The sequence below is a fragment of the Dendrobates tinctorius genome, unplaced genomic scaffold (genome assembly GCF_039654945.1).
Source record: "Dendrobates tinctorius isolate UK_male_01 unplaced genomic scaffold, ASM3965494v1 ptg000350l, whole genome shotgun sequence".
NCBI classification, from domain to species: Eukaryota; Metazoa; Chordata; class Amphibia; order Anura; family Dendrobatidae; genus Dendrobates; species Dendrobates tinctorius.
Window position 1 is genome coordinate 2,890,256 of NW_027362016.1, and position 25,892 is coordinate 2,916,147.

The following is a 25,892-nucleotide window of genomic DNA, read 5'->3' on the forward strand; positions in this document are numbered from 1 at the left end:
CAAGTAGGTAATCATAGTTTAAAAAATGTGAAATGCCCATGTCATTCTGACATGTTTCAGCACATTTTGGGACAAATGGTTTCACTTTTAACAATCAATAAAATATTTTCTCTAAATTTTTGTCTCTTTTTTGCTCCAATTGTTTGCATCTCATAAAAAATAAAACTTGATGTAACATTATGCATGCAAATTGTGTTTTATGTGCGACCATGACCTATTCTAGAAGCACAGGGTCAGAATTATACTGGTGCATGGAGACAAACTGAAAATGTAAAAATTCAATGGCAAAATTGCTGTCTTTTTCTACTCATTCACAAATAGTTAATGAATGTTATTAAATATGTACAGCAAAATGGAAGGCGTTTCAAATAGAAATCATGCTTCAAAAAACAGTCAAATGAAAAATTATAATATATCCCTCCAGGTGTGACACTTGACATTTGCAGAGTGTCAAACCCCCCAGAAAATGTATAGATATGGCCGAAATAGCTCAGTTGGGAGAGCGTTAGACTGAAGATCTAAAGGTCCCTGGTCCAATCCCGGGTTTCGGCAAAATGCTTTTTCTTCACCGTTTACATTTTAAGGAGATATTAAACAAAGCACATGGACTGATCATGATCAAAAGGCCTAAAAATCTTAACTATCTACAGAAAACAAAATGTTAAAAATTTGAGAAACGGTAACTTTTTCCTTTTGAACACATGAATGTTTTTTAGTAATTTTTCCTCTATTTTGTTTTATTTCAGATTGACTTAGCTGTAAGAGGATTAAAAGGTAACCTGATAGCTGAAACAGACAGCACTTATCAGACACTAGCTGAATGATTATAGTCAGCTTGTTTGACTTTGAAACACTGAGGCATTACTGAGACAAATGTCCTTAAAAAATATGCTGTGGACAAAGTCAAAAAGGCAAAAAACACAAGCTCCACACAGGTCCGTCATCTTTAATTTGAAATATAGGAGGTTTCTACTTTAATGGTGAGACAAAGCATCTACATATTTGACATTGCTCCAGTGAGTAGAGCCCACTTAAAAATGTATGGGTTGCTTGTCTCTGCAAGCAAAAGCTGGGCACTAAACTGGCATACTTGCAATGCTGGATGGTTCAGAGTGAAAACACCTATAGGCTGACAATAGTAATTGCAGGTGTTGATTAACTCATTGTGCAAAATAATTTCTAAAATGTGGTCACTTTGGGAGGTTTTCTGCTGTTTTGGTACTCTGCAAATTTCATCTGCAAGGTATTCCTGCAAAATCTGCATTGCAAAACCCAAATAGGGCTCTTCCTTTCAAAGCCCTGCTGTGTGGCCAAACAGTAGTTTCTGAAGAAATGTGGTGCATCACCGCATTTGTGAGAAATCTAACATTTCTAATATCCAAACAAAATAAATGGAGGTTTAAAAATTAATGCAGACGAAAAGTACGCATATAAAAAATGTTATTTATTGACTTTTTTGGGGTGGTGTGACAAGTTTTTAATCACAAGGAATGGTAACATTTCTGCTGACTAGCATGGAAGGAGTTAAGTTCCAATTGCATATCGAAGTCAAGATGGCCGAGTGGTCTAAGGCGCTGCGTTTAGGTTGCAGTTTCCCCTGGAGGCGTGGGTTCAAATCCCACTTCTGACATCAACATTTAATTTCAAGAAACTTTATCTTCATGTAATGTGGATTTGAAAAATTTCCTGAGAGTCTTTGGAGTGAATCTGAATTTGTCCTCTCAAAAAAGAACTCTAGGAACATCAAACAGATTTTTTGTGCATATGTCTGTTGTTCTTTTGGCACTAGAAAAATCCTTTGGACAGTCAATGAGGAGGGACTATTTCACCTCTTTGTGTTCTCTGTCCCTATTAGGGTAGGGAATCAACCTTCTACAGTGCTGTCATGAAATATATCTAGAAACGGATTTGCTGGTAAGTCTACTTTCATAGTTTTCACCTCATACATCAATAGACCATAACGATATTTAATAAACAAAAACTTAACAAGTAGGTAATCATAGTTTAAAAAATGTGAAATGCCCATGTCATTCTGACATGTTTCAGCACATTTTGGGACAAATGGTCTCACTTTTAACAATCAATAAAATATTTTCTCTAAATTTTTGTCTCTTTTTTGCTCCAATTGTTTGCATCTCATAAAAAATAAAACTTGATGTAACATTATGCATGCAAATTGTGTTTTATGTGCGACCATGACCTATTCTAGAAGCACAGGGTCAGAATTATACTGGTGCATGGAGACAAACTGAAAATGTAAAAATTCAATGGCAAAATTGCTGTCTTTTTCTACTCATTCACAAATAGTTAATGAATGTTATTAAATATGTACAGCAAAATGGAAGGTGTTTCAAATAGAAATCATGCTTCAAAAAACAGTCAAATGAAAAATTATAATATATCCCTCCAGGTGTGACACTTGACATTTGCAGAGTGTCAAACCCCCCAGAAAATGTATAGATATGGCCGAAATAGCTCAGTTGGGAGAGCGTTAGACTAAAGGTCCTGGGTTTCGGCAAAATGCTTTTTCTTCACCATTTACATTTTAAGGAGATATTAAACAAAGCACATGGACTGATCATGATCAAAAGGCCTAAAAATCTTAACTATCTACAGAAAACAAAATGTTAAAAATTTGAGAAACGGTAACTTTTTCCTTTTGAACACATGAATGTTTTTTAGTAATTTTTCCTCTATTTTGTTTTATTTCAGATTGACTTAGCTGTAAGAGGATTAAAAGGTAACCTGATAGCTGAAACAGACAGCACTTATCAGACACTAGCTGAATGATTATAGTCAGCTTGTTTGACTTTGAAACACTGAGGCATTACTGAGACAAATGTCCTTAAAAAATATGCTGTGGACAAAGTCAAAAAGGCAAAAAACACAAGCTCCACACAGGTCCGTCATCTTTAATTTGAAATATAGGAGGTTTCTACTTTAATGGTGAGACAAAGCATCTACATATTTGACATTGCTCCAGTGAGTAGAGCCCACTTAAAAATGTATGGGTTGCTTGCCTCTGCAAGCAAAAGCTGGGCACTAAACTGGCATACTTGCAATGCTGGATGGTTCAGAGTGAAAACACCTATAGGCTGACAATAGTAATTGCAGGTGTTGATTAACTCATTGTGCAAAATAATTTCTAAAATGTGGTCACTTTGGGAGGTTTTCTGCTGTTTTGGTACTCTGCAAATTTCATCTGCAAGGTATTCCTGCAAAATCTGCATTGCAAAACCCAAATAGGGCTCTTCCTTTCAAAGCCCTGCTGTGTGGCCAAACAGTAGTTTCTGAAGAAATGTGGTGCATCACCGTATTTGTGAGAAATCTAACATTTCTAATATCCAAACAAAATAAATGGAGGTTTAAAAATTAATGCAGACGAAAAGTACGCATATAAAAAATGTTATTTATTGACTTTTTTGGGGTGGTGTGACAAGTTTGTAATCACAAGGAATGGTAACATTTCTGCTGACTAGCATGGAAGGAGTTAAGTTCCAATTGCATATCGAAGTCAGGATGGCCGAGCGGTCTAAAGCGCAGCGTTCAGGTCGCAGTCTCCCCTGGAGGCGTGGGTTCAAATCCCACTTCTGACATCAACATTTAATTTCAAGAAACTTTATCTTCATTTATTGATTAGATGAGGTCAAACAAAACTTAGTAATGTGGTTTTGAAAAATTTCCTGAGAGTCTTTGGAGTGAATCTGAATTTGTCCTCTCAAAAAAGAACTCTAGGAACATCAAACAGATTTTTTGTGCATATGTCTGTTGTTCTTTTGGCACTAGAAAAATCCTTTGGACAGTCAATGAGGAGGGACTATTTCACCTCTTTTTGTTCTCTGTCCCTATTAGGGTAGGGAATCAACCTTCTACAGTGCTGTCATGAAATATATCTAGAAACGGATTTGCTGGTAAGTCTACTTTCATAGTTTTCACCTCATACATCAATAGACCATAACGATACTTAATAAACAAAAACTTAACAAGTTGGTAATCATAGTTTAAAAAATGTGAAATGCCCATGTCATTCTGACATGTTTCAGCACATTTTGGGACAAATGGTCTCACTTTTAACAATCAATAAAATATTTTCTCTAAATTTTTGTCTCTTTTTTGCTCCAATTGTTTGCATCTCATAAAAAATAAAACTTGATGTAACATTATGCATGCAAATTGTGTTTTATGTGTGACCATGACCTATTCTAGAAGCACAGGGTCAGAATTATACTGGTGCATGGAGACAAACTGAAAATGTAAAAATTCAATGGCAAAATTGCTGTCTTTTTCTACTCATTCACAAATAGTCAATGAATGTTATTAAATATGTACAGCAAAATGGAAGGCGTTTCAAATAGAAAACATGCTTCAAAAAACAGTCAAATGAAAAATTATAATATATCCCTCCAGGTGTGACACTTGACATTTGCAGAGTGTCAAACCCCCCAGAAAACGTATAGATATGGCCGAAATAGCTCAGTTGGGAGAGCGTTAGACTGAAGATCTAAAGGTCCCTAGTCCAATCCCAGGTTTCGGCAAAATGCTTTTTCTTCACCGTTTACATTTTAAGGAGATATTAAACAAAGCACATGGACTGATCATGATCAAAAGGCCTAAAAATCTTAACTATCTACAGAAAACAAAATGTTAAAAATTTGAGAAACGGTAACTTTTTCCTTTTGAACACATGAATTTTTTTTAGTAATTTTTCCTCTATTTTGTTTTATTTCAGATTGACTTAGCTGTAAGAGGATTAAAAGGTAACCTGATAGCTGAAACAGACAGCACTTATCAGACACTAGCTGAATGATTATAGTCAGCTTGTTTGACTTTGAAACACTGAGGCATTACTGAGACAAATGTCCTTAAAAAATATGCTGTGGACAAAGTCAAAAAGGCAAAAAACACAAGCTCCACACAGGTCCGTCATCTTTAATTTGAAATATAGGAGGTTTCTACTTTAATGGTGAGACAAAGCATCTACATATTTGACATTGCTCCAGTGAGTAGAGCCCACTTAAAAATGTATGGGTTGCTTGTCTCTGCAAGCAAAAGCTGGGCACTAAACTGGCATACTTGCAATGCTGGATGGTTCAGAGTGAAAACACCTATAGGCTGACAATAGTAATTGCAGGTGTTGATTAACTCATTGTGCAAAATAATTTCTAAAATGTGGTCACTTTGGGAGGTTTTCTGCTGTTTTGGTACTCTGCAAATTTCATCTGCAAGGTATTCCTGCAAAATCTGCATTGCAAAACCCAAATAGGGCTCTTCCTTTCAAAGCCCTGCTGTGTGGCCAAACAGTAGTTTCTGAAGAAATGTGGTGCATCACCGCATTTGTGAGAAATCTAACATTTCTAATATCCAAACAAAATAAATGGAGGTTTAAAAATTAATGCAGACGAAAAGTACGCATATAAAAAATGTTATTTATTGACTTTTTTGGGGTCTTGTGACAAGTTTTTAATCACAAGGAATGGTAACATTTCTGCTGTCTAGCATGGAAGGAGTTAAGTTCCAATTGCATATCGAAGCGGTCTAAGGCGAGCGGTCTAATACCGAGCGGTCTAAGGTGCTGCGTTCAGGTCGCAGTCTCCCCTCGAGGCGTGGGTTCAAATCCCACTTCTGACATTTAATTTCAAGAAACTTTATCTTCATTTATTGATTAGATGAGGTCAAACAAAACTTAGTAATGTGGTTTTGAAAAATTTCCTGAGAGTCTTTGGAGTGAATCTGAATTTGTCCTCTCAAAAAAGAACTCTAGGAACATCAAACAGATTTTTTGTGCATATGTCTGTTGTTCTTTTGGCACTAGAAAAATCCTTTGGACAGTCAATGAGGAGGGACTATTTCACCTCTTTGTGTTCTCTGTCCCTATTAGGGTAGGGAATCAACCTTCTACAGTGCTGTCATGAAATATATCTAGAAACGGATTTGCTGGTAAGTCTACTTTCATAGTTTTCACCTCATACATCAATAGACCATAACGATACTTAATAAACAAAAACTTAACAAGTAGGTAATCATAGTTTAAAAAATGTGAAATGCCCATGTCATTCTGAGATGTTTCAGCACATTATGGGACAAATGGTCTCACTTTTAACAATCAATAAAATATTTTCTCTAAATTTTTGTCTCTTTTTTGCTCCAATTGTTTGCATCTCATAAAAAATAAAACTTGATGTAACATTATGCATGCAAATTGTGTTTTATGTGCGACCATGACCTATTCTAGAAGCACAGGGTCAGAATTATACTGGTGCATGGAGACAAACTGAAAATGTAAAAATTCAATGGCAAAATTGCTGTCTTTTTCTACTCATTCACAAATAGTTAATGAATGTTATTAAATATGTACAGCAAAATGGAAGGCGTTTCAAATAGAAATCATGCTTCAAAAAACAGTCAAATGAAAAATTATAATATATCCCTCCAGGTGTGACACTTGACATTTGCAGAGTGTCAAACCCCCCAGAAAATGTATAGATATGGCCGAAATAGCTCAGTTGGGAGAGCGTTAGACTGAAGATCTAAAGGTCCCTGGTCCAATCCCGGGTTTCGGCAAAATGCTTTTTCTTCACCGTTTACATTTTAAGGAGATATTAAACAAAGCACATGGACTGATCATGATCAAAAGGCCTAAAAATCTTAACTATCTACAGAAAACAAAATGTTAAAAATTTGAGAAACGGTAACTTTTTCCTTTTGAACACATGAATGTTTTTTAGTAATTTTTCCTCTATTTTGTTTTATTTCAGATTGACTTAGCTGTAAGAGGATTAAAAGGTAACCTGATAGCTGAAACAGACAGCACTTATCAGACACTAGCTGAATGATTATAGTCAGCTTGTTTGACTTTGAAACACTGAGGCATTACTGAGACAAATGTCCTTAAAAAATATGCTGTGGACAACGTCAAAAAGGCAAAAAACACAAGCTCCACACAGGTCCGTCATCTTTAATTTGAAATATAGGAGGTTTCTACTTTAATGGTGAGACAAAGCATCTACATATTTGATATTGCTCCAGTGAGTAGAGCCCACTTAAAAATGTATGGGTTGCTTGCCTCTGCAAGCAAAAGCTGGGCACTAAACTGGCATACTTGCAATGCTGGATGGTTCAGAGTGAAAACACCTATAGGCTGACAATAGTAATTGCAGGTGTTGATTAACTCATTGTGCAAAATAATTTCTAAAATGTGGTCACTTTGGGAGGTTTTCTGCTGTTTTGGTACTCTGCAAATTTCATCTGCAAGGTATTCCTGCAAAATCTGCATTGCAAAACCCAAATAGGGCTCTTCCTTTCAAAGCCCTGCTGTGTGGCCAAACAGTAGTTTCTGAAGAAATGTGGTGCATCACCGTATTTGTGAGAAATCTAACATTTCTAATATCCAAACAAAATAAATGGAGGTTTAAAAATTAATGCAGACGAAAAGTACGCATATAAAAAATGTTATTTATTGACTTTTTTGGGGTGGTGTGACAAGTTTGTAATCACAAGGAATGGTAACATTTCTGCTGACTAGCATGGAAGGAGTTAAGTTCCAATTGCATATCGAAGTCAGGATGGCCGAGCGGTCTAAGGCGCTGCGTTCAGGTCGCAGTCTCCCCTGGAGGCGTGGGTTCAAATCCCACTTCTGACATCAACATTTAATTTCAAGTAACTTTATCTTCATGTAATGTGGTTTTGAAAAATTTCCTGAGAGTCTTTGGAGTGAATCTGAATTTGTCCTCTCAAAAAAGAACTCTAGGAACATCAAACAGATTTTTTGTGCATATGTCTGTTGTTCTTTTGGCACTAGAAAAATCCTTTGGACAGTCAATGAGGAGGGACTATTTCACCTCTTTGTGTTCTCTGTCCCTATTAGGGTAGGGAATCAACCTTCTACAGTGCTGTCATGAAATATATCTAGAAACGGATTTGCTAGTAAGTCTACTTTCATAGTTTTCACCTCATACATCAATAGACCATAACGATACTTAATAAACAAAAACTTAACAAGTTGGTAATCATAGTTTAAAAAATGTGAAATGCCCATGTCATTCTGACATGTTTCAGCACATTTTGGGACAAATGGTCTCACTTTTAACAATCAATAAAATATTTTCTCTAAATTTTTGTCTCTTTTTTGCTCCAATTGTTTGCATCTCATAAAAAATAAAACTTGATGTAACATTATGCATGCAAATTGTGTTTTATGTGTGACCATGACCTATTCTAGAAGCACAGGGTCAGAATTATACTGGTGCATGGAGACAAACTGAAAATGTAAAAATTCAATGGCAAAATTGCTGTCTTTTTCTACTCATTCACAAATAGTTAATGAATGTTATTAAATATGTACAGCAAAATGGAAGGCGTTTCAAATAGAAATCATGCTTCAAAAAACAGTCAAATGAAAAATTATAATATATCCCTCCAGGTGTGACACTTGACATTTGCAGAGTGTCAAACCCCCCAGAAAATGTATAGATATGGCTGAAATAGCTCAGTTGGGAGAGCGTTAGACTGAAGATCTAAAGGTCCCTGGTCCAATCCCGGGTTTCGGCAAAATGCTTTTTCTTCACCGTTTACATTTTAAGGAGATATTAAACAAAGCACATGGACTGATCATGATCAAAAGGCCTAAAAATCTTAACTATCTACAGAAAACAAAATGTTAAAAATTTGAGAAACGGTAACTTTTTCCTTTTGAACACATGAATGTTTTTTAGTAATTTTTCCTCTATTTTGTTTTATTTCAGATTGACTTAGCTGTAAGAGGATTAAAAGGTAACCTGATAGCTGAAACAGACAGCACTTATCAGACACTAGCTGAATGATTATAGTCAGCTTGTTTGACTTTGAAACACTGAGGCATTACTGAGACAAATGTCCTTAAAAAATATGCTGTGGACAACGTCAAAAAGGCAAAAAACACAAGCTCCACACAGGTCCGTCATCTTTAATTTGAAATATTGGAGGTTTCTACTTTAATGGTGAGACAAAGCATCTACATATTTGACATTGCTCCAGTGAGTAGAGCCCACTTAAAAATGTATGGGTTGCTTGCCTCTGCAAGCAAAAGCTGGGCACTAAACTGGCATACTTGCAATGCTGGATGGTTCAGAGTGAAAACACCTATAGGCTGACAATAGTAATTGCAGGTGTTGATTAACTCATTGTGCAAAATAATTTCTAAAATGTGGTCACTTTGGGAGGTTTTCTGCTGTTTTGGTACTCTGCAAATTTCATCTGCAAGGTATTCCTGCAAAATCTGCATTGCAAAACCCAAATAGGGCTCTTCCTTTCAAAGCCCTGCTGTGTGGCCAAACAGTAGTTTCTGAAGAAATGTGGTGCATCACCGTATTTGTGAGAAATCTAACATTTCTAATATCCAAACAAAATAAATGGAGGTTTAAAAATTAATGCAGACGAAAAGTACGCATATAAAAAATGTTATTTATTGACTTTTTTGGGGTGGTGTGACAAGTTTGTAATCACAAGGAATGGTGACATTTCTCCTGACTAGCATGGAAGGAGTTAAGTTCCAATTGCATAGCGAAGTCAGGATGGCCGAGCGGTCTAAGGCGCTGCGTTCAGGTCGCAGTCTCCCCTGGAGGCGTGGGTTCAAATCCCACTTCTGACATCAACATTTAATTTCAAGTAACTTTATCTTCATGTAATGTGGTTTTGAAAAAGTTCCTGAGAGTCTTTGGAGTGAATCTGAATTTGTCCTCTCAAAAAAGAACTCTAGGAACATCAAACACATTTTTTGTGCATATGTCTGTTGTTCTTTTGGCACTAGAAAAATCCTTTGGACAGTCAATGAGGAGGGACTATTTCACCTCTTTGTGTTCTCTGTCCCTATTAGGGTAGGGAATCAACCTTCTACAGTGCTGTCATGAAATATATCTAGAAACGGATTTGCTGGTAAGTCTACTTTCATAGTTTTCACCTCATACATCAATAGACCATAACGATACTTAATAAACAAAAACTTAACAAGTTGGTAATCATAGTTTAAAAAATGTGAAATGCCCATGTCATTCTGACATGTTTCAGCACATTTTGGGACAAATGGTCTCACTTTTAACAATCAATTAAATATTTTCTCTAAATTTTTGTCTCTTTTTTGCTCCAATTGTTTGCATCTCATAAAAAATAAAACTTGATGTAACATTATGCATGCAAATTGTGTTTTATGTGCGACCATGACCTATTCTAGAAGCACAGGGTCAGAATTATACTGGTGCATGGAGACAAACTGAAAATGTAAAAATTCAATGGCAAAATTGCTGTCTTTTTCTACTCATTCACAAATAGTCAATGAATGTTATTAAATATGTACAGCAAAATGGAAGGCGTTTCAAATAGAAATCATGCTTCAAAAAACAGTCAAATGAAAAATTATAATATATCCCTCCAGGTGTGACACTTGACATTTGCAGAGTGTCAAACCCCCCAGAAAATGTATAGATATGGCCGAAATAGCTCAGTTGGGAGAGCGTTAGACTGAAGATCTAAAGGTCCCTAGTCCAATCCCGGGTTTCGGCAAAATGCTTTTTCTTCACCGTTTACATTTTAAGGAGATATTAAACAAAGCACATGGACTGATCATGATCAAAAGGCCTAAAAATCTTAACTATCTACAGAAAACAAAATGTTAAAAATTTGAGAAACGGTAACTTTTTCCTTTTGAACACATGAATGTTTTTTAGTAATTTTTCCTCTATTTTGTTTTATTTCAGATTGACTTAGCTGTAAGAGGATTAAAAGGTAACCTGATAGCTGAAACAGACAGCACTTATCAGACACTAGCTGAATGATTATAGTCAGCTTGTTTGACTTTGAAACACTGAGGCATTACTGAGACAAATGTCCTTAAAAAATATGCTGTGGACAAAGTCAAAAAGGCAAAAAACACAAGCTCCACACAGGTCCGTCATCTTTAATTTGAAATATAGGAGGTTTCTACTTTAATGGTGAGACAAAGCATCTACATATTTGACATTGCTCCAGTGAGTAGAGCCCACTTAAAAATGTATGGGTTGCTTGTCTCTGCAAGCAAAAGCTGGGCACTAAACTGGCATACTTGCAATGCTGGATGGTTCAGAGTGAAAACACCTATAGGCTGACAATAGTAATTGCAGGTGTTGATTAACTCATTGTGCAAAATAATTTCTAAAATGTGGTCACTTTGGGAGGTTTTCTGCTGTTTTGGTACTCTGCAAATTTCATCTGCAAGGTATTCCTGCAAAATCTGCATTGCAAAACCCAAATAGGGCTCTTCCTTTCAAAGCCCTGCTGTGTGGCCAAACAGTAGTTTCTGAAGAAATGTGGTGCATCACCGTATTTGTGAGAAATCTAACATTTCTAATATCCAAACAAAATAAATGGAGGTTTAAAAATTAATGCAGACGAAAAGTACGCATATAAAAAATGTTATTTATTGACTTTTTTGAGGTGGTGTGACAAGTTTGTAATCACAAGGAATGGTAACATTTCTGCTGACTAGCATGGAAGGAGTTAAGTTCCAATTTCATATCGAAGTCAGGATGGCCGAGCGGTCTAAGGCGCTGCGTTCAGGTCGCAGTCTCCCCTAGAGGCGTGGGTTCAAATCCCACTTCTGACATCAACATTTAATTTCAAGAAACTTTATCTTCATTTATTGATTAGATGAGGTCAAACAAAACTTAGTAATGTGGTTTTGAAAAATTTCCTGAGAGTCTTTGGAGTGAATCTGAATTTGTCCTCTCAAAAAAGAACTCTAGGAACATCAAACACATTTTTTGTGCATATGTCTGTTGTTCTTTTGGCACTAGAAAAATCCTTTGGACAGTCAATGAGGAGGGACTATTTCACCTCTTTGTGTTCTCTGTCCCTATTAGGGTAGGGAATCAACCTTCTACAGTGCTGTCATGAAATATATCTAGAAACGGATTTGCTGGTAAGTCTACTTTCATAGTTTTCACCTCATACATCAATAGACCATAACGATACTTAATAAACAAAAACTTAACAAGTAGGTAATCATAGTTTAAAAAATGTGAAATGCCCATGTCATTCTGACATGTTTCAGCACATTTTGGGACAAATGGTCTCACTTTTAACAATCAATTAAATATTTTCTCTAAATTTTTGTCTCTTTTTTGCTCCAATTGTTTGCATCTCATAAAAAATAAAACTTGATGTAACATTATGCATGCAAATTGTGTTTTATGTGCGACCATGACCTATTCTAGAAGCACAGGGTCAGAATTATACTGGTGCATGGAGACAAACTGAAAATGTAAAAATTCAATGGCAAAATTGCTGTCTTTTTCTACTCATTCACAAATAGTCAATGAATGTTATTAAATATGTACAGCAAAATGGAAGGCGTTTCAAATAGAAATCATGCTTCAAAAAACAGTCAAATGAAAAATTATAATATATCCCTCCAGGTGTGACACTTGACATTTGCAGAGTGTCAAACCCCCCAGAAAATGTATAGATATGGCCGAAATAGCTCAGTTGGGAGAGCGTTAGACTGAAGATCTAAAGGTCCCTAGTCCAATCCCGGGTTTCGGCAAAATGCTTTTTCTTCACCGTTTACATTTTAAGGAGATATTAAACAAAGCACATGGACTGATCATGATCAAAAGGCCTAAAAATCTTAACTATCTACAGAAAACAAAATGTTAAAAATTTGAGAAACGGTAACTTTTTCCTTTTGAACACATGAATGTTTTTTAGTAATTTTTCCTCTATTTTGTTTTATTTCAGATTGACTTAGCTGTAAGAGGATTAAAAGGTAACCTGATAGCTGAAACAGACAGCACTTATCAGACACTAGCTGAATGATTATAGTCAGCTTGTTTGACTTTGAAACACTGAGGCATTACTGAGACAAATGTCCTTAAAAAATATGCTGTGGACAAAGTCAAAAAGGCAAAAAACACAAGCTCCACACAGGTCCGTCATCTTTAATTTGAAATATAGGAGGTTTCTACTTTAATGGTGAGACAAAGCATCTACATATTTGACATTGCTCCAGTGAGTAGAGCCCACTTAAAAATGTATGGGTTGCTTGTCTCTGCAAGCAAAAGCTGGGCACTAAACTGGCATACTTGCAATGCTGGATGGTTCAGAGTGAAAACACCTATAGGCTGACAATAGTAATTGCAGGTGTTGATTAACTCATTGTGCAAAATAATTTCTAAAATGTGGTCACTTTGGGAGGTTTTCTGCTGTTTTGGTACTCTGCAAATTTCATCTGCAAGGTATTCCTGCAAAATCTGCATTGCAAAACCCAAATAGGGCTCTTCCTTTCAAAGCCCTGCTGTGTGGCCAAACAGTAGTTTCTGAAGAAATGTGGTGCATCACCGCATTTGTGAGAAATCTAACATTTCTAATATCCAAACAAAATAAATGGAGGTTTAAAAATTAATGCAGACGAAAAGTACGCATATAAAAAATGTTATTTATTGACTTTTTTGGGGTGGTGTGACAAGTTTGTAATCACAAGGAATGGTAACATTTCTGCTGACTAGCATGGAAGGAGTTAAGTTCCAATTTCATATCAAAGTCAGGATGGCCGAGCGGTCTAAGGCGCAGCGTTCAGGTCGCAGTCTCCCCTGGAGGCGTGGGTTCAAATCCCACTTCTGACATCAACATTTAATTTCAAGAAACTTTATCTTCATTTATTGATTAGATGAGGTCAAACAAAACTTAGTAATGTGGTTTTGAAAAATTTCCTGAGAGTCTTTGGAGTGAATCTGAATTTGTCCTCTCAAAAAAGAACTCTAGGAACATCAAACACATTTTTTGTGCATATGTCTGTTGTTCTTTTGGCACTAGAAAAATCCTTTGGACAGTCAACGAGGAGGGACTATTTCACCTCTTTGTGTTCTCTGTCCCTATTAGGGTAGGGAATCAACCTTCTACAGTGCTGTCATGAAATATATCTAGAAACGGATTTGCTGGTAAGTCTACTTTCATAGTTTTCACCTCATACATCAATAGACCATAACGATACTTAATAAACAAAAACTTAACAAGTAGGTAATCATAGTTTAAAAAATGTGAAATGCCCATGTCATTCTGACATGTTTCAGCACATTTTGGGACAAATGGTCTCACTTTTAACAATCAATAAAATATTTTCTCTAAATTTTTGTCTCTTTTTTGCTCCAATTGTTTGCATCTCATAAAAAATAAAACTTGATGTAACATTATGCATGCAAATTGTGTTTTATGTGCGACCATGACCTATTCTAGAAGCACAGGGTCAGAATTATACTGGTGCATGGAGACAAACTGAAAATGTAAAAATTCAATGGCAAAATTGCTGTCTTTTTCTACTCATTCACAAATAGTCAATGAATGTTATTAAATATGTACAGCAAAATGGAAGGCGTTTCAAATAGAAATCATGCTTCAAAAAACAGTCAAATGAAAAATTATAATATATCCCTCCAGGTGTGACACTTGACATTTGCAGAGTGTCAAACCCCCCAGAAAATGTATAGATATGGCCGAAATAGCTCAGTTGGGAGAGCGTTAGACTGAAGATCTAAAGGTCCCTAGTCCAATCCCGGGTTTCGGCAAAATGCTTTTTCTTCACCGTTTACATTTTAAGGAGATATTAAACAAAGCACATGGACTGATCATGATCAAAAGGCCTAAAAATCTTAACTATCTACAGAAAACAAAATGTTAAAAATTTGAGAAACGGTAACTTTTTCCTTTTGAACACATGAATGTTTTTTAGTAATTTTTCCTCTATTTTGTTTTATTTCAGATTGACTTAGCTGTAAGAGGATTAAAAGGTAACCTGATAGCTGAAACAGACAGCACTTATCAGACACTAGCTGAATGATTATAGTCAGCTTGTTTGACTTTGAAACACTGAGGCATTACTGAGACAAATGTCCTTAAAAAATATGCTGTGGACAACGTCAAAAAGGCAAAAAACACAAGCTCCACACAGGTCCGTCATCTTTAATTTGAAATATAGGAGGTTTCTACTTTAATGGTGAGACAAAGCATCTATATATTTGACATTGCTCCAGTGAGTAGAGCCCACTTAAAAATGTATGGGTTGCTTGCCTCTGCAAGCAAAAGCTGGGCACTAAACTGGCATACTTGCAATGCTGGATGGTTCAGAGTGAAAACACCTATAGGCTGACAATAGTAATTGCAGGTGTTGATTAACTCATTGTGCAAAATAATTTCTAAAATGTGGTCACTTTGGGAGGTTTTCTGCTGTTTTGGTACTCTGCAAATTTCATCTGCAAGGTATTCCTGCAAAATCTGCATTGCAAAACCCAAATAGGGCTCTTCCTTTCAAAGCCCTGCTGTGTGGCCAAACAGTAGTTTCTGAAGAAATGTGGTGCATCACCGTATTTGTGAGAAATCTAACATTTCTAATATCCAAACAAAATAAATGGAGGTTTAAAAATTAATGCAGACGAAAAGTACGCATATAAAAAATGTTATTTATTGACTTTTTTGAGGTGGTGTGACAAGTTTGTAATCACAAGGAATGGTAACATTTCTGCTGACTAGCATGGAAGGAGTTAAGTTCCAATTGCATATCGAAGTCAGGATGGCCGAGCGGTCTAAGGCGCTGCGTTCAGGTCGCAGTCTCCCCTGGAGGCGTGGGTTCAAATCACACTTCTGACATCAACATTTAATTTCAAGTATCTTTATCTTCATGTAATGTGGTTTTGAAAAATTTCCTGAGAGTCTTTGGAGTGAATCTGAATTTGTCCTCTCAAAAAAGAACTCTAGGAACATCAAACAGATTTTTTGTGCATATGTCTGTTGTTCTTTTGGCACTAGAAAAATCCTTTGGACAGTCAATGAGGAGGGACTATTTCACCTCTTTGTGTTTTCTGTCCCTATTAGGGTAGGGAATCAACCTTCTACAGTGCTGTCATGAAATATATCTAGAAACGGATTTGCTGGTAAGTCTACTTTCATAGTTTTCACCTCATACATCAATAGACCATAACGATACTTAATAAACAAAAACTTAACAAGTTTGTAATCATAGTTTAAAAAATGTGAAATGCCCATGTCATTCTGACATGTTTCAGCACATTTTGGGACAAATGGTCTCACTTTTAACAATCAATAAAATATTTTCTCTAAATTTTTGTCTCTTTTTTGCTCCAATTGTTTGCATCTCATAAAAAATAAAACTTGATGTAACATTATGCATGCAAATTGTGTTTTATGTGCGACCATGACCTATTCTAGAAGCACAGGGTCAGAATTATACTGGTGCATGGAGACAAACTGAAAATGTAAAAATTCAATGGCAAAATTGCTGTCTTTTTCTACTCATTCACAAATAGTTAATGAATGTTATTAAATATGTACAGCAAAATGGAAGGCGTTTCAAATAGAAATCATGCTTCAAAAAACAGTCAAATGAAAAATTATAATATATCCCTCCAGGTGTGACACTTGACATTTGCAGAGTGTCAAACCCCCCAGAAAATGTATAAATATGGCCGAAATAGCTCAGTTGGGAGAGCGTTAGACTGAAGATCTAAAGGTCCCGGGTTTCGGCAAAATGCTTTTTCTTCACCATTTACATTTTAAGGAGATATTAAACAAAGCACATGGACTGATCATGATCAAAAGGCCTAAAAATCTTAACTATCTACAGAAAACAAAATGTTAAAAATTTGAGAAACGGTAACTTTTTCCTTTTGAACACATGAATGTTTTTTAGTAATTTTTCCTCTATTTTGTTTTATTTCAGATTGACTTAGCTGTAAGAGGATTAAAAGGTAACCTGATAGCTGAAACAGACAGCACTTATCAGACACTAGCTGAATGATTATAGTCAGCTTGTTTGACTTTGAAACACTGAGGCATTACTGAGACAAATGTCCTTAAAAAATATGCTGTGGACAAAGTCAAAAAGGCAAAAAACACAAGCTCCACACAGGTCCGTCATCTTTAATTTGAAATATAGGAGGTTTCTACTTTAATGGTGAGACATAGCATCTACATATTTGACATTGCTCCAGTGAGTAGAGCCCACTTAAAAATGTATGGGTTGCTTGCCTCTGCAAGCAAAAGCTGGGCACTAAACTGGCATACTTGCAATGCTGGATGGTTCAGAGTGAAAACACCTATAGGCTGACAATAGTAATTGCAGGTGTTGATTAACTCATTGTGCAAAATAATTTCTAAAATGTGGTCACTTTGGGAGGTTTTCTGCTATTTTGGTACTCTGCAAATTTCATCTGCAAGGTATTCCTGCAAAATCTGCATTGCAAAACCCAAATAGGGCTCTTCCTTTCAAAGCCCTGCTGTGTGGCCAAACAGTAGTTTCTGAAGAAATGTGGTGCATCACCGTATTTGTGAGAAATCTAACATTTCTAATATCCAAACAAAATAAATGGAGGTTTAAAAATTAATGCAGACGAAAAGTACGCATATAAAAAATGTTATTTATTGACTTTTTTGGGGTGGTGTGACAAGTTTGTAATCACAAGGAATGGTAACATTTCTGCTGACTAGCATGGAAGGAGTTAAGTTCCAATTTCATATCGAAGTCAGGATGGCCGAGCGGTCTAAGGCGCTGCGTTCAGGTCGCAGTCTCCCCTGGAGGCGTGGGTTCAAATCACACTTCTGACATCAACATTTAATTTCAAGTAACTTTATCTTCATGTAATGTGGTTTTGAAAAATTTCCTGAGAGTCTTTGGAGTGAATCTGAATTTGTCCTCTCAAAAAAGAACTCTAGGAACATCAAACAGATTTTTTGTGCATATGTCTGTTGTTCTTTTGGCACTAGAAAAATCCTTTGGACAGTCAATGAGGAGGGACTATTTCACCTCTTTGTGTTCTCTGTCCCTATTAGGGTAGGGAATCAACCTTCTACAGTGCTGTCATGAAATATATCTAGAAACGGATTTGCTGGTAAGTCTACTTTCATAGTTTTCACCTCATACATCAATAGACCATAACGATACTTAATAAACAAAAACTTAACAAGTAGGTAATCATAGTTTAAAAAATGTGAAATGCCCATGTCATTCTGACATGTTTCAGCACATTTTGGGACAAATGGTCTCACTTTTAACAATCAATAAAATATTTTCTCTAAATTTTTGTTTCTTTTTTGCTCCAATTGTTTGCATCTCATAAAAAATAAAACTTGATGTAACATTATGCATGCAAATTGTGTTTTATGTGCGACCATGACCTATTCTAGAAGCACAGGGTCAGAATTATACTGGTGCATGGAGACAAACTGAAAATGTAAAAATTCAATGGCAAAATTGCTGTCTTTTTCTACTCATTCACAAATAGTCAATGAATGTTATTAAATATGTACAGCAAAATGGAAGGCGTTTCAAATAGAAAACATGCTTCAAAAAACAGTCAAATGAAAAATTATAATATATCCCTCCAGGTGTGACACTTGACATTTGCAGAGTGTCAAACCCCCCAGAAAATGTATAGATATGGCCGAAATAGCTCAGTTGGGAGAGCGTTAGACTGAAGATCTAAAGGTCCCTAGTCCAATCCCGGGTTTCGGCAAAATGCTTTTTCTTCACCGTTTACATTTTAAGGAGATATTAAACAAAGCACATGGACTGATCATGATCAAAAGGCCTAAAAATCTTAACTATCTACAGAAAACAAAATGTTAAAAATTTGAGAAACGGTAACTTTTTCCTTTTGAACACATGAATGTTTTTTAGTAATTTTTCCTCTATTTTGTTTTATTTCAGATTGACTTAGCTGTAAGAGGATTAAAAGGTAACCTGATAGCTGAAACAGACAGCACTTATCAGACACTAGCTGAATGATTATAGTCAGCTTGTTTGACTTTGAAACACTGAGGCATTACTGAGACAAATGTCCTTAAAAAATATGCTGTGGACAAAGTCAAAAAGGCAAAAAACACAAGCTCCACACAGGTCCGTCATCTTTAATTTGAAATATAGGAGGTTTCTACTTTAATGGTGAGACAAAGCATCTACATATTTGACATTGCTCCAGTGAGTAGAGCCCACTTAAAAATGTATGGGTTGCTTGTCTCTGCAAGCAAAAGCTGGGCACTAAACTGGCATACTTGCAATGCTGGATGGTTCAGAGTGAAAACACCTATAGGCTGACAATAGTAATTGCAGGTGTTGATTAACTCATTGTGCAAAATAATTTCTAAAATGTGGTCACTTTGGGAGGTTTTCTGCTGTTTTGGTACTCTGCAAATTTCATCTGCAAGGTATTCCTGCAAAATCTGCATTGCAAAACCCAAATAGGGCTCTTCCTTTCAAAGCCCTGCTGTGTGGCCAAACAGTAGTTTCTGAAGAAATGTGGTGCATCACCGCATTTGTGAGAAATCTAACATTTCTAATATCCAAACAAAATAAATGGAGGTTTAAAAATTAATGCAGACGAAAAGTACGCATATAAAAAATGTTATTTATTGACTTTTTTGGGGTGGTGTGACAAGTTTGTAATCACAAGGAATGGTAACATTTCTGCTGACTAGCATGGAAGGAGTTAAGTTCCAATTGCATATCAAAGTCAGGATGGCCGAGCGGTCTAAGGCGCAGCGTTCAGGTTGCAGTTTCCCCTGGAGGCGTGGGTTCAAATCCCACTTCTGACATCAACATTTAATTTCAAGAAACTTTATCTTCATGTAATGTGGTTTTGAAAAATTTCCTGAGAGTCTTTGGAGTGAATCTGAATTTGTCCTCTCAAAAAAGAACTCTAGGAACATCAAACAGATTTTTTGTGCATATGTCTGTTGTTCTTTTGGCACTAGAAAAATCCTTTGGACAGTCAATGAGGAGGGACTATTTCACCTCTTTGTGTTCTCTGTCCCTATTAGGGTAGGGAATCAACCTTCTACAGTGCTGTCATGAAATATATCTAGAAACGGATTTGCTGGTAAGTCTACTTTCATAGTTTTCACCTCATACATCAATAGACCATAACGATATTTAATAAACAAAAACTTAACAAGTAGGTAATCATAGTTTAAAAAATGTGAAATGCCCATGTCATTCTGACATGTTTCAGCACATTTTGGGACAAATGGTCTCACTTTTAACAATCAATAAAATATTTTCTCTAAATTTTTGTCTCTTTTTTGCTCCAATTGTTTGCATCTCATAAAAAATAAAACTTGATGTAACATTATGCATGCAAATTGTGTTTTATGTGCGACCATGACCTATTCTAGAAGCACAGGGTCAGAATTATACTGGTGCATGGAGACAAACTGAAAATGTAAAAATTCAATGGCAAAATTGCTGTCTTTTTCTACTCATTCACAAATAGTTAATGAATGTTATTAAATATGTACAGCAAAATGGAAGGCGTTTCAAATAGAAATCATGCTTCAAAAAACAGTCAAATGAAAAATTATAATATATCCCTCCAGGTGTGACACTTGACATTTGCAGAGTGTCAAACCCCCCAGAAAATCTATAGATATGGTCAAAATAGCTCAGTTGGGAGAGCGCTAGACTGAAGATCTAAAGGTCCCTGGTCCAATCCCGGGTTTCGGCAAAATGCTTTTTCTTCACCGTTTACATTTTAAGGAGATATTAAACAAAGCACATGGACTGATCATGATCAAAAGGCCTAAAAATCTTAACTATCTACAGAAAACAAAATGTTAAAAATTTGAGAAACGGTAACTTTTTCCTTTTGAACACATGAATGTTTTTTAGTAATTTTTCCTCTATTTTGTTTTATTTCAGATTGACTTAGCTGTAAGAGGATTAAAAGGTAACCTGATAGCTGAAACAGACAGCACTTATCAGACACTAGCTGAATGATTATAGTCAGCTTGTTTGACTTTGAAACACTGAGGCATTACTGAGACAAATGTCCTTAAAAAATATGCTGTGGACAAAGTCAAAAAGGCAAAAAACACAAGCTCCACACAGGTCCGTCATCTTTAATTTGAAATATAGGAGGTTTCTACTTTAATGGTGAGACAAAGCATCTACATATTTGACATTGCTCCAGTGAGTAGAGCCCACTTAAAAATGTATGGGTTGCTTGTCTCTGCAAGCAAAAGCTGGGCACTAAACTGGCATACTTGCAATGCTGGATGGTTCAGAGTGAAAACACCTATAGGCTGACAATAGTAATTGCAGGTGTTGATTAACTCATTGTGCAAAATAATTTCTAAAATGTGGTCACTTTGGGAGGTTTTCTGCTGTTTTGGTACTCTGCAAATTTCATCTGCAAGGTATTCCTGCAAAATCTGCATTGCAAAACCCAAATAGGGCTCTTCCTTTCAAAGCCCTGCTGTGTGGCCAAACAGTAGTTTCTGAAGAAATGTGGTGCATCACCGCATTTGTGAGAAATCTAACATTTCTAATATCCAAACAAAATAAATGGAGGTTTAAAAATTAATGCAGACGAAAAGTACGCATATAAAAAATGTTATTTATTGACTTTTTTGGGGTGGTGTGACAAGTTTTTAATCACAAGGAATGGTAACATTTCTGCTGACTAGCATGGAAGGAGTTAAGTTCCAATTGCATATCGAAGTCAAGATGGCAGAGTGGTCTAAGGCGCTGCGTTTAGGTTGCAGTTTTCCCTGGAGGCGTGAGTTCAAATCCCACTTCTGACATCAACATTTAATTTCAAGAAACTTTATCTTCATGTAATGTGGTTTTGAAAAATTTCCTGAGAGTCTTTGGAGTGAATCTGAATTTGTCCTCTCAAAAAAGAACTCTAGGAACATCAAACAGATTTTTTGTGCATATGTCTGTTGTTCTTTTGGCACTAGAAAAATCCTTTGGACAGTCAATGAGGAGGGACTATTTCACCTCTTTGTGTTCTCTGTCCCTATTAGGGTAGGGAATCAACCTTCTACAGTGCTGTCATGAAATATATCTAGAAACGGATTTGCTGGTAAGTCTACTTTCATAGTTTTCACCTCACACATCAATAGACCATAACGATATTTAATAAACAAAAACTTAACAAGTAGGTAATCATAGTTTAAAAAATGTGAAATGCCCATGTCATTCTGACATGTTTCAGCACATTTTGGGACAAATGGTCTCACTTTTAACAATCAATAAAATATTTTCTCTAAATTTTTGTCTCTTTTTTGCTCCAATTGTTTGCATCTCATAAAAAATAAAACTTGATGTAACATTATGCATGCAAATTGTGTTTTATGTGCGACCATGACCTATTCTAGAAGCACAGGGTCAGAATTATACTGGTGCATGGAGACAAACTGAAAATGTAAAAATTCAATGGCAAAATTGCTGTCTTTTTCTACTCATTCACAAATAGTTAATGAATGTTATTAAATATGTACAGCAAAATGGAAGGCGTTTCAAATAGAAATCATGCTTCAAAAAACAGTCAAATGAAAAATTATAATATATCCCTCCAGGTGTGACACTTGACATTTGCAGAGTGTCAAACCCCCCAGAAAATGTATAGATATGGCTGAAATAGCTCAGTTGGGAGAGCGTTAGACTGAAGATCTAAAGGTCCCTAGTCCAATCCCGGGTTTCGGCAAAATGCTTTTTCTTCACCGTTTACATTTTAAGGAGATATTAAACAAAGCACATGGACTGATCATGATCAAAAGGCCTAAAAATCTTAACTATCTACAGAAAACAAAATGTTAAAAATTTGAGAAACGGTAACTTTTTCCTTTTGAACACATGAATGTTTTTTAGTAATTTTTCCTCTATTTTGTTTTATTTCAGATTGACTTAGCTGTAAGAGGATTAAAAGGTAACCTGATAGCTGAAACAGACAGCACTTATCAGACACTAGCTGAATGATTATAGTCAGCTTGTTTGACTTTGAAACACTGAGGCATTACTGAGACAAATGTCCTTAAAAAATATGCTGTGGACAAAGTCAAAAAGGCAAAAAACACAAGCTCCACACAGGTCCGTCATCTTTAATTTGAAATATAGGAGGTTTCTACTTTAATGGTGAGACAAAGCATCTACATATTTGACATTGCTCCAGTGAGTAGAGCCCACTTAAAAATGTATGGGTTGCTTGTCTCTGCAAGCAAAAGCTGGGCACTAAACTGGCATACTTGCAATGCTGGATGGTTCAGAGTGAAAACACCTATAGGCTGACAATAGTAATTGCAGGTGTTGATTAACTCATTGTGCAAAATAATTTCTAAAATGTGGTCACTTTGGGAGGTTTTCTGCTGTTTTGGTACTCTGCAAATTTCATCTGCAAGGTATTCCTGCAAAATCTGCATTGCAAAACCCAAATAGGGCTCTTCCTTTCAAAGCCCTGCTGTGTGGCCAAACAGTAGTTTCTGAAGAAATGTGGTGCATCACCGCATTTGTGAGAAATCTAACATTTCTAATATCCAAACAAAATAAATGGAGGTTTAAAAATTAATGCAGACGAAAAGTACGCATATAAAAAATGTTATTTATTGACTTTTTTGGGGTGGTGTGACAAGTTTTTAATCACAAGGAATGGTAACATTTCTGCTGACTAGCATGGAAGGAGTTAAGTTCCAATTGCATATCGAAGTCAAGATGGCAGAGTGGTCTAAGGCGCTGCGCTTAGGTTGCAGTTTCCCCTGGAGGCGTGGGTTCAAATCCCACTTCTGACATCAACATTTAATTTCAAGAAACTTTATCTTCATGTAATGTGGTTTTGAAAAATTTCCTGAGAGTCTTTGGAGTGAATCTGAATTTGTCCTCTCAAAAAAGAACTCTAGGAACATCAAACAGATTTTTGTGCATATGTCTGTTGTTCTTTTGGCACTAGAAAAATCCTTTGGACAGTCAATGAGGAGGGACTATTTCACCTCTTTGTGTTCTCTGTCCCTATTAGGGTAGGGAATCAACCTTCTACAGTGCTGTCATGAAATATATCTAGAAACGGATTTGCTGGTAAGTCTACTTTCATAGTTTTCACCTCATACATCAATAGACCATAACGATATTTAATAAACAAAAACTTAACAAGTAGGTAATCATAGTTTAAAAAATGTGAAATGCCCATGTCATTCTGACATGTTTCAGCACATTTTGGGACAAATGGTCTCACTTTTAACAATCAATAAAATATTTTCTCTAAATTTTTGTCTCTTTTTTGCTCCAATTGTTTGCATCTCATAAAAAATAAAACTTGATGTAACATTATGCATGCAAATTGTGTTTTATGTGCGACCATGACCTATTCTAGAAGCACAGGGTCAGAATTATACTGGTGCATGGAGACAAACTGAAAATGTAAAAATTCAATGGCAAAATTGCTGTCTTTTTCTACTCATTCACAAATAGTTAATGAATGTTATTAAATATGTACAGCAAAATGGAAGGCGTTTCAAATAGAAATCATGCTTCAAAAAACAGTCAAATGAAAAATTATAATATATCCCTCCAGGTGTGACACTTGACATTTGCAGAGTGTCAAACCGCCCAGAAAATGTATAGATATGGCCGAAATAGCTCAGTTGGGAGAGCGTTAGACTGAAGATCTAAAGGTCCCTAGTCCAATCCCGGGTTTCGGCAAAATGCTTTTTCTTCACCGTTTACATTTTAAGGAGATATTAAACAAAGCACATGGACTGATCATGATCAAAAGGCCTAAAAATCTTAACTATCTACAGAAAACAAAATGTTAAAAATTTGAGAAACGGTAACTTTTTCCTTTTGAACACATGAATGTTTTTTAGTAATTTTTCCTCTATTTTGTTTTATTTCAGATTGACTTAGCTGTAAGAGGATTAAAAGGTAACCTGATAGCTGAAACAGACAGCACTTATCAGACACTAGCTGAATGATTATAGTCAGCTTGTTTGACTTTGAAACACTGAGGCATTACTGAGACAAATGTCCTTAAAAAATATGCTGTGGACAAAGTCAAAAAGGCAAAAAACACAAGCTCCACACAGGTCCGTCATCTTTAATTTGAAATATAGGAGGTTTCTACTTTAATGGTGAGACAAAGCATCTACATATTTGACATTGCTCCAGTGAGTAGAGCCCACTTAAAAATGTATGGGTTGCTTGTCTCTGCAAGCAAAAGCTGGGCACTAAACTGGCATACTTGCAATGCTGGATGGTTCAGAGTGAAAACACCTATAGGCTGACAATAGTAATTGCAGGTGTTGATTAACTCATTGTGCAAAATAATTTCTAAAATGTGGTCACTTTGGGAGGTTTTCTGCTGTTTTGGTACTCTGCAAATTTCATCTGCAAGGTATTCCTGCAAAATCTGCATTGCAAAACCCAAATAGGGCTCTTCCTTTCAAAGCCCTGCTGTGTGGCCAAACAGTAGTTTCTGAAGAAATGTGGTGCATCACCGCATTTGTGAGAAATCTAACATTTCTAATATCCAAACAAAATAAATGGAGGTTTAAAAATTAATGCAGACGAAAAGTACGCATATAAAAAATGTTATTTATTGACTTTTTTGGGGTGGTGTGACAAGTTTTTAATCACAAGGAATGGTAACATTTCTGCTGACTAGCATGGAAGGAGTTAAGTTCCAATTGCATATCGAAGTCAAGATGGCAGAGTGGTCTAAGGCGCTGCGCTTAGGTTGCAGTTTCCCCTGGAGGCGTGGGTTCAAATCCCACTTCTGACATCAACATTTAATTTCAAGAAACTTTATCTTCATGTAATGTGGTTTTGAAAAATTTCCTGAGAGTCTTTGGAGTGAATCTGAATTTGTCCTCTCAAAAAAGAACTCTAGGAACATCAAACAGATTTTTGTGCATATGTCTGTTGTTCTTTTGGCACTAGAAAAATCCTTTGGACAGTCAATGAGGAGGGACTATTTCACCTCTTTGTGTTCTCTGTCCCTATTAGGGTAGGGAATCAACCTTCTACAGTGCTGTCATGAAATATATCTAGAAACGGATTTGCTGGTAAGTCTACTTTCATAGTTTTCACCTCATACATCAATAGACCATAA

At 36.0% G+C, this 25,892-nt stretch overlaps 11 non-coding genes across 11 annotated transcripts; all 11 read left to right on the forward strand.

Moving 5' to 3' along the window:
- The first annotated feature begins 479 nt into the window (after positions 1–479).
- TRNAF-GAA (transfer RNA phenylalanine (anticodon GAA)) lies at positions 480–552 on the forward strand. Its single transcript has one exon. It is a non-coding gene; the product is annotated as a tRNA-Phe (tRNA).
- Positions 553–1,547: 995 nt separating this feature from the next.
- On the forward strand, positions 1,548–1,630 carry TRNAL-UAG (transfer RNA leucine (anticodon UAG)). Its single transcript has one exon. It is a non-coding gene; the product is annotated as a tRNA-Leu (tRNA).
- A 4,858-nt stretch (positions 1,631–6,488) lies between these two features.
- TRNAF-GAA (transfer RNA phenylalanine (anticodon GAA)) lies at positions 6,489–6,561 on the forward strand. Its single transcript has one exon. It is a non-coding gene; the product is annotated as a tRNA-Phe (tRNA).
- A 995-nt stretch (positions 6,562–7,556) lies between these two features.
- On the forward strand, positions 7,557–7,639 carry TRNAL-CAG (transfer RNA leucine (anticodon CAG)). The gene has a single exon. It is a non-coding gene; the product is annotated as a tRNA-Leu (tRNA).
- A 1,903-nt stretch (positions 7,640–9,542) lies between these two features.
- Positions 9,543–9,625, forward strand: TRNAL-CAG (transfer RNA leucine (anticodon CAG)). The gene has a single exon. It is a non-coding gene; the product is annotated as a tRNA-Leu (tRNA).
- Positions 9,626–11,528: 1,903 nt separating this feature from the next.
- Positions 11,529–11,611, forward strand: TRNAL-CAG (transfer RNA leucine (anticodon CAG)). The gene has a single exon. It is a non-coding gene; the product is annotated as a tRNA-Leu (tRNA).
- A 3,951-nt stretch (positions 11,612–15,562) lies between these two features.
- Positions 15,563–15,645, forward strand: TRNAL-CAG (transfer RNA leucine (anticodon CAG)). Its single transcript has one exon. It is a non-coding gene; the product is annotated as a tRNA-Leu (tRNA).
- A 1,891-nt stretch (positions 15,646–17,536) lies between these two features.
- On the forward strand, positions 17,537–17,619 carry TRNAL-CAG (transfer RNA leucine (anticodon CAG)). The gene has a single exon. It is a non-coding gene; the product is annotated as a tRNA-Leu (tRNA).
- Positions 17,620–19,522: 1,903 nt separating this feature from the next.
- On the forward strand, positions 19,523–19,605 carry TRNAC-GCA (transfer RNA cysteine (anticodon GCA)). The gene is given in 2 exon segments: positions 19,523–19,566; positions 19,571–19,605. It is a non-coding gene; the product is annotated as a tRNA-Cys (tRNA).
- Positions 19,606–23,494: 3,889 nt separating this feature from the next.
- On the forward strand, positions 23,495–23,577 carry TRNAL-UAG (transfer RNA leucine (anticodon UAG)). The gene has a single exon. It is a non-coding gene; the product is annotated as a tRNA-Leu (tRNA).
- Positions 23,578–25,479: 1,902 nt separating this feature from the next.
- TRNAL-UAG (transfer RNA leucine (anticodon UAG)) lies at positions 25,480–25,562 on the forward strand. The gene has a single exon. It is a non-coding gene; the product is annotated as a tRNA-Leu (tRNA).
- The last annotated feature ends 330 nt before the right edge of the window (positions 25,563–25,892 follow it).